Below are 12,135 nucleotides of genomic sequence, written 5' to 3'. Positions count from 1 at the left end.
CTTTTCATGTGACTGCATTACAGTGCTCTGCTGATGGAAGGTAATTCAAGCAATTGAAGGCCCAAAATGAACTTTTCTGGGATATTCTTGCAGTCCAACATTTGCAAACAGTTCTGTTTTGATTTGGGATAAGGCCACCTTGTACGGGTTTTGTATCCACTTGTATGGGTTTTGTACACCAGCTTGCTAACCATTGAGGTGGTCTGGGGTTCCAGCACTGCTGCGGCTTCACCAGCTCCTTGGGTCTCTGCTCGCTGTCTTCAGGTGATCAGTGGGAAGAGGCAAGTAAACTGCTCTTCTGAGGAAGAAGGTTGGAGCAGTCCCTTCCCCAGCAATGCATTAACAGTGGCTTGGCAACAACAGAGAACCCCAGGGGGTTGTGGGACCACTTATCCTTTACAATGCAGTGATTTTTACAGTCAGTGGCCCATGCAGAGAGAAGTAGTAGTGTACTTCTCTGTTATCAGAACTCCAGATTCAGGCAGATACCAGAGAATTCGTTATGGTGTGTTTGTTTTTTTTAAGACAAGTGTCTTGTCTTGCTCCAGTAGGAAATCTTAGCTTCAGCTATAGTCTGGTGAGTCTAGAAGCCACGATCTAAGCAAGAACCTTGCAAGTCAAGGATCTAAAACAATAAAACATCTGTGATGGTTACTGCTGAGTTAATGGCCCAATGATGAAGCAAATCTCTGCTTCTAATCTGCCTGATCTGGGTTTTTCCCCTGCAGCCACACTATTCTCATCTCACACAATAATCAACTGCAGTGCAATATAATCCAATCCAATCCAATCCAATGCAATAGTCTGCTTTCTCCTTTCCTTCTCAGTCTGGGTTTATTTTTCATCCCGTACTACAGAGCAAGGGGGCACAGGGACATGAAGCTGAATTCATTGCTCTCCCTCTGGGTCAGTGAGAAATGACTCAAATCTTTTCCTAGATCACTGAGTTGCCATCATGTCCCAGTGACCTGGCACTCCTTGGCAGAGACATGAAAAATGATCCTTTGCCTTCTATGTGGCACTGGCATTGTGGGTGAAAAATGCTCCCCTTTTTATGCCTGCTTATTTTATGGCTTTGTGCATTTTCCAGATAAGCTGTGTGATGGCCCTCTCGTTAATCAAGTGTATTGCTGGCCTATGAACCACTAGCCTAGAACAATCTGTTAGATTTGACCCTGCTGAAGGCAGGACAGAAGGGGATAGTGATTCTGGAGAGATGGGGAATGTGTCTAATAACATCATGTTTCTTTGCTGAGAGCCGCGACCTGAGATAAATAAGTGAATCCATCCAAGATTAGCCTGGTTATTTAGCAGCCTCTCTTTGAAATGCATGAAGCATTCACTCCTCTTTGCTCTGTAAGAAAACTAGTGATTCTCAGTTAAGGGTAAAAGAGAAGGGAAGAAAATCAAGAAATTGGCACTGGGGTGCTTTTAGGCAAGTTTCTCAAAAATGCCAAAGAATGACACTTCTGTCATTTTCCAGTTAGGTATGTTAGTTCCAAGGCTTTTTATTTTCGAATGTTGAATGCCCTCTTAAATATTCCTCCCCCTCCCCAGTGAGACTGCTAATGAAACAAACAGATGGTGATTTGAACAGAGTAAAAAGAAACAATAAAGATGTACTTCTAAATAGCTAGGCAGAGCAAATTACATAGGAGACTGGGGAAAAAGAAAGTGATGGAAAATTGGGAATGAAACACCCCCAGTATTCCTATTGTTCATCAAATGGTCCAGCGTGCAAGTGGAAGGATGTTTGATTATCTTCCATAACCTGATTTGCAAAAAAGCAGAAGAGGTGTGGGGGTTTTTTGCTTTTTTGTTTTTTCCCTGAAAAATGTTGGAGGTGATAGGGAATTCCAGTCTTGATCAAACACAGCGACCAGTCAGCCTCTGTGCATCTCATTGCTGTCTCAGGGCTGCTGTGTGTCAGCAGTGAGATTTGTTTGGCTTCTATTTTGAGCAATGCCTGAGAGAAAAACCTAACTTTTTTTGTTTACCTCTTTCTCACACTAATGCAATTTGAAATGTTGTACCAGAGGTTTTGGGAGGCTTTGGGCAATAGTCGAAACTGTGAGCTTCTGAATATTAGACTGTATTGTAACAAACGGAGTATTCTCCCACGCTCAAGAAAGGGGTTGGGGGAGAATGGCCCTTGGGCAGGCTGCCTCTTTCGCTCTCCTCTTTCTACGCTCCCCTCACCATCCACGGGCGCCTTGTGCTCCATGCTAGTGGGTTGACTGATGTTGCTAGTTTGCCTTTCAGTAGTGCCTTCTCTCTGGAGATGGCAGTGTGCTTTGCAAACACTGTGAATTAAGATTTGTAAACTGCAGTGAGGAGAGGGAACGAAACAAAGAGAAATAACTTACTTATTACAAGTCTGAAGTAAAAATATATAGGGAGATTGGACCTAAGACTGCAGAATATTGCAGGATTTGGAAAAAGAATACCCTAACTGAAGCTATTGCTGCTCTTCAATTCAATGAAGAGGGTTCTGTTGTGGGAGCAATGGAAGTGTCCTCCCCAAACACCCACTGTCACCCTCCTTGTTCATCACAGCTCACTCTACTGGCACAAGGCACGGCACTGCAGGCGGTTATGTTAACTGTTGAGCACTTTGGGAAGTTGTAGATGACTCAGACTAGGATGAAAATCCTCTGGGTGGGAAGAGGGGAAATGATACCTTTACTTCAGGCCTAGCAACCAAAGTGGACAGGAAGGGCATGAGTTTTAGAAGTACACTTAGCTGTGGAGTGACCTCCTCCTTCATCAACACTTGACTATGTGGAAGTAACAAGTGAATCAATATCCAAGATACAAGTATCTCCAAAGCTTTTGTATTTCAGTGTGTTCCAACTCTTGTAGTAAAACTTAGTTGTGGTCTTCTGTTGGCTGAAGTTGCAACAGCACCCTCATTAACACACAGCCAAATGTTTCTCTCTCTTGCTGAACCAGAAATCTGTTTTGTTTGGCTGGCTTTTGTTTGTTGTGAACAAAACATGTCCCCTTTCTGCTGTGCCTATAATTGTACGCCAAAAAGAGGAGGAAGGCAAAGCAGTGTACGTATCTCTGTAACTATCAAAAGACAGCTGTGGAGCCTTTGAAAGTCATACTTGACCTCCCCTTGCGGTATGGCAAGTTCCCTGGTTCCCTGCTGCACCCTTGTCTCAGGTTGTTAAGACTGTGATGGTTGTATCTCCCACAGCAGAAATAAATAGAAGCAGTGGGTGTCTTCATGGCCACAGCTTGGTGCAACTCAGTTTTGTGCCAAAACAATTGTGGGACCTGCTGAGTCTCACAGAGAACCTTTTGTGTCACTTTGTGCCTTCAACTAGGTTTACTGAATTATAAATATGTAAGTTAAGCAAGAGCAAATTCCTCTCATGCAGATACACACAAGTTCTCAGTGCATGCACTCAAACTGTAGTCTCTGGAGAGAACTGAAACAATAATAACTTAGCCCTGGCTTGAAATGTTTACACAGACTATTGTGTAGCATCTTATAGACAACTAAAGCTTCACAGCCTCTTTGTAAGCTAGGAGGAAATTATTATCCAGCTTTTATCCTGGTGTACTTAACAGGCAGAGAGAGGTGAAACAGCTTGACCGCAGCATGCACTCTGTGAGTAAGGACCAGACTCCTTGAATCCTGACTTGCTCTTCGGATGGCTAAGTTGTGTAAGCTTGCCTCAAAGAAGAGGGTTCACAAGGCAGAGATCTTTGAAAGCATCCAAGGGATTTAGAGGTGCAAAGTGCCTTCCAAAATGTGTATTCCCTTGTGTATGTAATATGTCATTAGTAAGGCTCTGCATTACTACAAGATGTGTAAAAATGTACACTACCTCCAATAGTTTCGAGGACAAAAGCTGTGTTATCAAGCACCATGCATATGTAAATGTCTAGTCAAAAACATAATTAATGCAGTTGTTTTTCATTATGTGGAATCAGCTTTTTGCTGATCTGTGCATCACAAGTTCAATCCTGCTGACAGAGACTAGAGAGCTGCTTTTAGCTAAAGCAATGTCTGTGTTTTACGTCTGCTATCACAGTCTGTGATGTGCAGTATGGTGACAACTGATGCATCTAAGTGGCCATTAATTAGCTTTAGTGGTATGTTTTGCTACGTTTCTGTAAAGACTAGCAAATCATTACCGTGAAGTTGTATAAAAGTGAGTTTTGCCATACTTTAGCAGACTATTGGATCACCAATTCCAGGAGCAGTCAAAACTTCAGGCTAATCTGATTTGAAACTGGTCTTATCCAGGCTTTCCTAGAGGGCTGTGTGTGATGCAATGGTATTTAAGCTTGTCTTGCTTAGACAAACATTTCTGTAGTTTTCCAGAGCCTTTGAGAAGGAAGAGCTTCAGGACAGCTGGGACTTGTCTAGTCTTCCAGAAATCTTTCTGTGCAGCTCCATGATGGTGTGAATGCTCTCCTGGATCGCAAGTAAGAAGCAGCCTCCACAATACAGAGAGGAATGCTGGCGGCAGACAGTCCTGGGAGAAGGGAAGGACCAGGAGGAGAGTGGGGAACAGAGAGGGCAGGGCATATCTGTGTTGCACAGATCACAAATCCAACAGAAAACATGAGCTTATCTATCAAAGGTGAAAATACCATATTCTAAACTATAACACTGAGGTTGGCTTAACTGGCAGAGCTGGTCTCTCTAAGTGATGGGACTGAACTAGTAGATGTCACTTCTCTTGAGTCTAATCAGTCAGGGTGGCCTTGTTCAAGCTGAGAGCTTTGAGGGGATGGAGAGACCCTCATGTACTTCTGGAGCTTGTCAGAGTTTCCACGCTGGGGTCTCAAACCCATGGAGATAGCTCCTTTCTCAGGAGTAACAGTGGTGCAGAGAATTTTAGTGAGTATGAAAATAAATGAGATACAGAAAGAATCTTCACTGCCACATAATTGAGCTAAAGCATTGGGAAATGTCTACAGTACAAGTATATGGTCAGTCTGGGAACTGAGTGGCTGGAACTGGAGCCAAAGTAAGTGGTGAAGACATGGGCTAGGCAGGCCAGATACCTGCTTTTCTGTGTCTGTGCAAAGTCCTGTGATGGGGATAAAACTTAAGCCAGGCTGGCCTTGGCCCTCCTGTGTCTAAAGCTAAAGTCAGTCTGCCTTGTGCTAGCAACTAGGACAGGATGGAGCAGCAAGGAGAATGCAAAGTGGGAATGTAGTAGCTGTGTTCTCTCTGCTTTTTCAAGGAGCTGAGAGAAAGGGAGATGGCTTTGAGCCTTGAAAAGGAAAAGGATGTTGAGGCATTAGGGCCTCAAGAACTAATGTAACTTCCTAGTATGCCCTTGAGTAAATCGCTTGGTTTCTGTGTGTCCTAGTTCCTGTCTCTGTAAAACCTTATCTTTGGGCCTTTGACGAGTGGTGTCTGTTAATGATTACATGGCGCTCAGGTTATAACGTGATGGAGTTCTCAGGGATAAACCCTGCTGGGAATTTGGAGACACTGGAAAAGAAAAGCTTGGGACTGCATCCTATCTGTTACCTCTTGGGAGGGTTGCTGTTAGTTTACAGTGTCAAAGTGGAGAGAGCATCGTTAATCAGATGGGTATGAACAGTTGTATTGCACAGAGCCCTTTCATGTAGTTTCAGATGCTGTGAAAGGAGACATGAGAGGAAACTTCAAAAATGTAAACGGCTGTCGAAAAGGGGAAAAGAACCATTTGTTCTCTGACCATGTGGATGGGACAAAAATAGTTGGCTTTAAGTTCAGATCAAGGCTAGAGTCTGGAGAAAACTTTTTATAAAGGTAGTGAGGCACCGAGGTAGGCTGTTGGAAGTGTTTAATAACAGCTCAGAGAAAGCTGTCAGAAATAGCACTATATCGTTCTCTGCCTGAGTTGGTCTGTGATGACCATCCACCCTGCTTTCTTAAGTCATGATAGGGAAAGAACATGCTCATTCACCCTTGGACAGGGTTCAGTCCTGGTGTTATATTTGCTGTGGATACCTTTGGGAATGGACTTCAGTACTTAGGTGCTATCTTGCTATTCTCCCTGAACTTTTCCTTACTTTAGTTCATGTCTTTAGACTTATATTGTGGAAGAAACTGAGAACACTCTCTAAGCAAACTTATTGTAGTAACTTTGAGCAGTTTCTAGCCTGGCCTTGTGACAAGCAGGCCATGATTTATTTATAAGGGAAGTTATGCAGACATGGTAAGGAGTTAGCCATTGACCCTTGCAAAATGTTGTAATAAACTGATGATGGAGGAAGGATAAGAAAAAAATCAAAGAGCCTTTACATCAAAGGCAGAGAGAGAAGCTGCAATTAACATGGTCAGCTGTGGGACATCTAGCAGGGGAGAGAGCGGGTACCAGAATTTGCACTGGTGTCCCCCATCCAGACTATCAATCTTGCCAGGGAGTTTGACAGGCAGGAAAAGTCAAAGAGCAGCTGAGGGATTCTGAAATCAAAGGACTTTGAAAGCTGGATCAGAGAATGGAGCACAATTTTCCCATCTGCTTTGAATTTATTGTTGCTAATGAGGAAGCAGCCTCAGGTTTGAATGAATCAGAGGGGTCATTTGACACTTTTGTCAAATTCAGAAGAGTATCTGGGGACTGTTTGTCAAAGTTAACCCCTTCATTGTCAAGCATACACAAATGAGCAACTTGCAGAGAGATGCCCTAAGGGGAAAAAAAAGTTGGCTTCTTGCAAGCTAACAGAATGTCCTGTTTGGATGTCCAAAATCATATGGTCCTATTTGTCTGTATGACCTGGTGGGAGCACCTGCAGGCAGAGCTGAAAACCCCAGCATCAGTCCCTCCTGGTGATCAATTCATAGGTGTATTTGTTTCTTCTGCTCTGTTGCTGATGTTCACTTTGGTCAGAAATTTGGTTCACTTGGTCTGCAGAGCCAGAGTTACAGGGCTGTGAATCCAAGATCTGCAAGTACCTTTGCTGTATAATCTATGATTTATATAGAAAACTGGAAATGATTCTGTGGAATATTTATTTATATCTAGGCCCCATGCCACCTTCTTGTCTGAGGCTATCTCTATCAGCAAAAGTTGCATGAACAGAACAGACCTCTTTCCAGCTTCCCTGCTATGTTTCCTAAGCAACAGGGATTGCACAGTGTTTGTGTGAGGGAGCAGATGAGAGAAAATAGGCTGATGGGACTGAGATGAGTGTTCGAATTAATTTGAGGCCTTTTGCAATTGATGAGAGTTCATCTCGAAATTGGCAGCCTCATTATTTTGAATACCAAACACCGCCACCCCACATCCCCCAAAACTTTTCTGTGCTCATTGACCTTTGCTGCCTGTCACCCTAAATGCTGATGCCATCACATTTGATTTTCTTTGACTGCTTCTGATAATGCTGAAGGCACAAAGGTCAAAGACTAAAGCCATGGGGTTCTGCTTGCTAGGGTTATGATAACTGGCTCAGCTCAGAGCAGGGATGATTCTAGCCTTGTCTACAAGGCAAGTGCAATAGCTGAGACTCAGCAGAATTGCAAATCTTCAGAAGGGTACAAAGCATGCAAGAAGAAATGTTGGCATGAGAGCTGAATCCCTGACTCATAATCTAAGAGCTTGTCCGTGCAAGCCAAGGAGTCTCTGTCACAACGGGGGGCTTGGTGGCTCACGCTGCAAAATTCGACTCTGCTTTTGAGCACTGCGTAGCTCAGAGCCAAGCTGGTTCATGGCATAGACACCGATTGCAAAAATGAGTTCTGGGGTTGCACTCAGAAAACTTGCAGAGTGAGTGAATGGATGCCTGAGTGGGTCCATCTCCTGTGAATCCTTTTCTAGCAAAACGCACTTAAACGTGGCACAAAATAAGACGGATTAGGCCTGACCATTCAGAAGGGGACGCAGTATGGCCTTAACTTAGCATTTCCAACCTGACCACATCATGTCTGAAGGAGGTATATCAGAGGGGGGCCCTGCCTGTGGGCTCTGAGAGACAGGAAGCTTCCGAAAAGTTCCCAGACTTTTAGCTTCTCTCTGGCTCCCTCTTCTGAATTTGCTGTGGCTTAATTTTTATGGAAATTTTGTACAGTTTTCTTTGTTATAGAGTTTTTTCTCATAAAATTTAATTTCTGGGCATTGTTATTTCTACATCAGTTCTTTGTTTTCTTTGCAATATGGTGCTTCAGTGATGTGCTTATCAAACATATAAAACAGGGGCTCTTGACTGGGGGGCCTCTTGACTTGTCAAAGAGTTGCTAGAGGAAACCAGTAATGCTGGAGGGCAGCTGAGGCTTTTGTTGCTGACATCACTCAGGTGGAGATGTACAAATGAACTATCAAGGCTTAGTAACTCCTACACATCAGCTGAGCCACACAAATGTCTTTACACATGCTCTTAGCTTGCTGCAACTGTAAGGTAAAATGTGTTAACTTATCAGTGTGGATTTAGGTTGGTGCATTTAACCTTGCGCTTCTAGTGGCTGAGAGCGCATGCACAGTGAGTTGCCATGGCTCAGCTGACATTCAGTAAGTTGTTAAACTGCGGTAGGCTGATCGTGTGGCTGAACCCTAAGATTTGCATGAACTTAAAATCATAAAATGAAATTACTCTTTTAGGAGTCATTCACAACCAGTCTCAATTTGCAATCAGACTAAGGCATATGACAATATCTATTGTGCCCCATCTTACTGCTCTTCTGAAAGACTTTGCCTTTCCCCAGCCATTTCTTTTTTAGCTGTCTCCTTGAATATCAGGATGTGTAGTTTTAGGGCGATCCATCCAAGTTCAGCAGTATTGCACTGGGTCTCTTAACAGCACTTTCAAGGCTAGTTCAGTGATTTGTGATAAAGCAGTAGATATCAAATAAAGGAGGATGAAGGATGCTGTGGCCATTGGTTAATGTGATATTTAGGATTATGTTTTTAAGCAGAATTATTGGGAATTAAAGGGACAATGAGTTTTCAAGGATGTTTTATCTATTGGGAATGTTTAAACCAGGAAATGCACAGTGTCGATAATATAACAGGATTAAAGCTTGTTGCATCACAACCAGCACAATTTTGTTGCCAGCTAGTAGCTAGAGTACAAAGCCCGTATGCAGCAGTTAATTCTCTTATTTGGAGGCCTTCCTGCTTACTGTCTACTAAATTGCAAATACTGACTGACAATAGTTAGTTTAAAGCACTGTCTGTCCTCAAAAACTCCTCTCTGAACTACTGACTTGTTCCCACCGCTGTACCCAAGCTCACTGGACAGCAGACTGAACTTGGCAGTAAAATCCCCTGAACCAGATGGAGCCTCTAAATACCCTAACCATTGCACAACCCAGAGGGGTCTAATCTTCCTGAGCCAAGCTAGAATTAGTAGATCTATGTTAGCACAAACTGGTTATTTAAGTGAACTGTAGATATTTATCCCCTTGACTAAAGGTTTGCTGACTCTAATATTAAAGTTACTTAGCAATCAGGTAATGCACATTAAAACAGGACCATGGCATAGGCCAGTCTCAGTCTGCCATCCCTGATTGCTAAAATTACCAGTCTCGTTGCTCACAAAGAGCACAGTAAAATTGATCCTTCCATTCCCTCCCTGCCTTCCTCCCTCTCTTTTTCTGTTAATGCTCCTAGTGTGAATGGAAAGGAAAGCTGTAGTAATCAGAGCAGTATTGTTGCTGTCTTTCCCATAACAACAGCACCTGCCCAGTGACTAGAGCACCATGCTGGCTACAGTAATGTCACAGACGTGCAAACCTGGGATAAACATCAAAGAGTCCTAGTCCTGGGCTCTAGCAGCTGGTTTACCCTTCAAAGCTTGCTTCAAGCTGGCCGCAAATGTGCTAACAAGGTATGAAAAAAGGCTGCTGGGAGGAGGGGGGAGGAAAAAAGCGCTGTAGAAATGACTTGGGTTTACTTTAATTTTATTTTTAAAAGTGCTGTAGCACTGCATGTTGATGTAATAGCTGCATGTAATCGTAGGGACTGTAGAAATAAGTGATCTCTTCTGTGACTTATTCGGAGGGCTCCTGGTGGAGAGTTCCCAAGGAGCAGGAGGGGAAGAAGAGAAGCAGGAACACTGAGGGGCTGTTTTATGATTATAAAAGAGCCTGTGACATTTTCTGCATAAGTCGATGTACAGTAGATTTCAAGTGATAGTAATGGACCCTGAAACCCCTTTGTGGGCCAGCCCTAATAAAAAACATCTGAACGTAACTAGTTCATTGCAGGCATTTCTCCGTCAGGTGCGGAATGTCCAAATATCATAAAAGCTGTAATAAAAGCGGGTTAATAAGGCAATGATGAAGTCCCCAGTTGACTTCATCTAAAAAAATCTGTATTTATATTTCAGCTAGGATGGCTGAAGCTTTATTAGGTCCCTTCCCTGCCTCCTACATCTGCTTCATCTTGGGTTTATTTGAGCTATACATCACCCCACCCATGAGACATTAATGCTATCTGCAAACTCTGCAGCCCCCTCCTAAAGGCTTGCCGAAGCTATACTGCCCTCCAGGAAGTGTGTGTTCTACAGCAAATGGCTGGGAAGCAGGCAACTCTCACCAAAGCAAAACGGCACAACCTGCGCAACACGGACCTAGCTATGAAAATGGAATTCATGTCAGTGATCAGTCAGGATCATCTGGGCTTGATTCTTCAGAAGTGCCCCAAATCCCTTCCTCACTCTGCGTGGGCACGTGCATTGAACAGACAAGGGTACCGGGAGACTTCACGTACGTGAAATCTCATTCCTGCACTCAGCAAATGCTGCTCCCTAGTCACCAGATACATGAGAGGAGCAAGTTCAGGGGAACTGTCTCAATAGTTCTTGCTGAAAGCAGACATTGGTTCACCTGGAAGGTCTGAAATTGAGACGAGGCAACGGGTTCTTCAGAACCAAACAAATGATCTGCTCTTTCATTGTGGCCTCCATTCACAGTTTTCTTCTGAAGCCTTTTATATGAATGAGCTAGAAGGACAGACTTTTAAAGTGGGTCAGGGAGAGGCAAAGACTTGCTCTCAGCTATAAAACCCAGCAGGACACATGATTCCTTTGAAGAGCACTGTAATAATGATTTAAGTTTTAGTTCAGGAGTCGAACCTTGTTGTGTTTTCAAAGCTGTGCAGTGCTGTGCTCCTAAGGAACTGAAGAGTGATAAATTCTGCAAAACACCACTTCCTTTGTAGGGAGCAGAAAATAATTTCAGCCTGAGCTGTCATAGGGAACACAATGCTCTGGCATTGACATCTCTTTCTTGGCAATATGCTCAGTACGCCTGTAAGTTCCTTTGCCTACACATTTCAAGAGACTTAATACCAAGTGAATCAGTTAATTATCCCATCTTCCCAGGAGGAGGTGTAACTAGCTTTTTACCTGTTAGGCAGAAAACAGAGTGCTAAGTGACATTCTAGAGAGTCACGGCAGAGTCAAGCACACAGCTCAGAAGTTGGCTTTTCCAGTCCCTTCCGTCTTGGTGGCCGCTGCCACCAAGGCTTTCTTCAGGTTTTTTGCATCCAAGAAGCTGTGAGGGATGTGCGAGTTCCTGTTGGGCATGCAGCCCAGCACTGCACTGCACTGGTGCCTACCATTAGAATACCTTATGCTAGAGGATGTGCCCTCCCCAAAACCCTGCTAATGAGAAGAGCTGCCTGTGCTTAAGAATAAATATCATTTGTGACTGGGTTATTTATTTTGTATGCAGTGATTTTTCCCAAATTTTCCAAAGCTTTTTCCCTTCTCAAGAGAATTACGAGTAAATTGAATTCATTACCTGAAAGTCAAGTTCATTTTCAGTCCCTAGCAAACTTCATAGCTCCTTTGATTGTGTCCATGTAGGGTGTGTTAAGAGGGTCTGTGTAATTTTTTGGTTTGAACGTTGGTGCTTTTCACTATTTACTATTACTGAATTCTTGAAATAGGAAAGTGTTCTTTTACTGCCAGCGTGCAGTCTGCCCTGGAGTGGAGGATGACAGTGCATGTGATGCAGAATGATTTAGGAAAAGGGAATGTAGAGGAAGAAGAAATTTTAACCAAAAATGCCACAGAAGTTGCTTCTCTTGGGGAACATTGCCCTGGGATCCCTTCTGATCCTGCAAATTGGATTGGCCTGGGGGAGGAGGGTCATCAAAGCATGTCAGAAGTATCTGAAGTTCCAAAACCAAAGTACTTGACACTTCTGAAAATTGGACCATTTCACTGCGAGGT

The sequence above is a fragment of the Dromaius novaehollandiae genome, chromosome 5 (genome assembly GCF_036370855.1).
Source record: "Dromaius novaehollandiae isolate bDroNov1 chromosome 5, bDroNov1.hap1, whole genome shotgun sequence".
Taxonomy (NCBI): Eukaryota; Metazoa; Chordata; class Aves; order Casuariiformes; family Dromaiidae; genus Dromaius; species Dromaius novaehollandiae.
The sequence above is the reverse complement of the archived record's forward strand: the minus strand, read 5'-3'. Positions refer to the sequence as shown.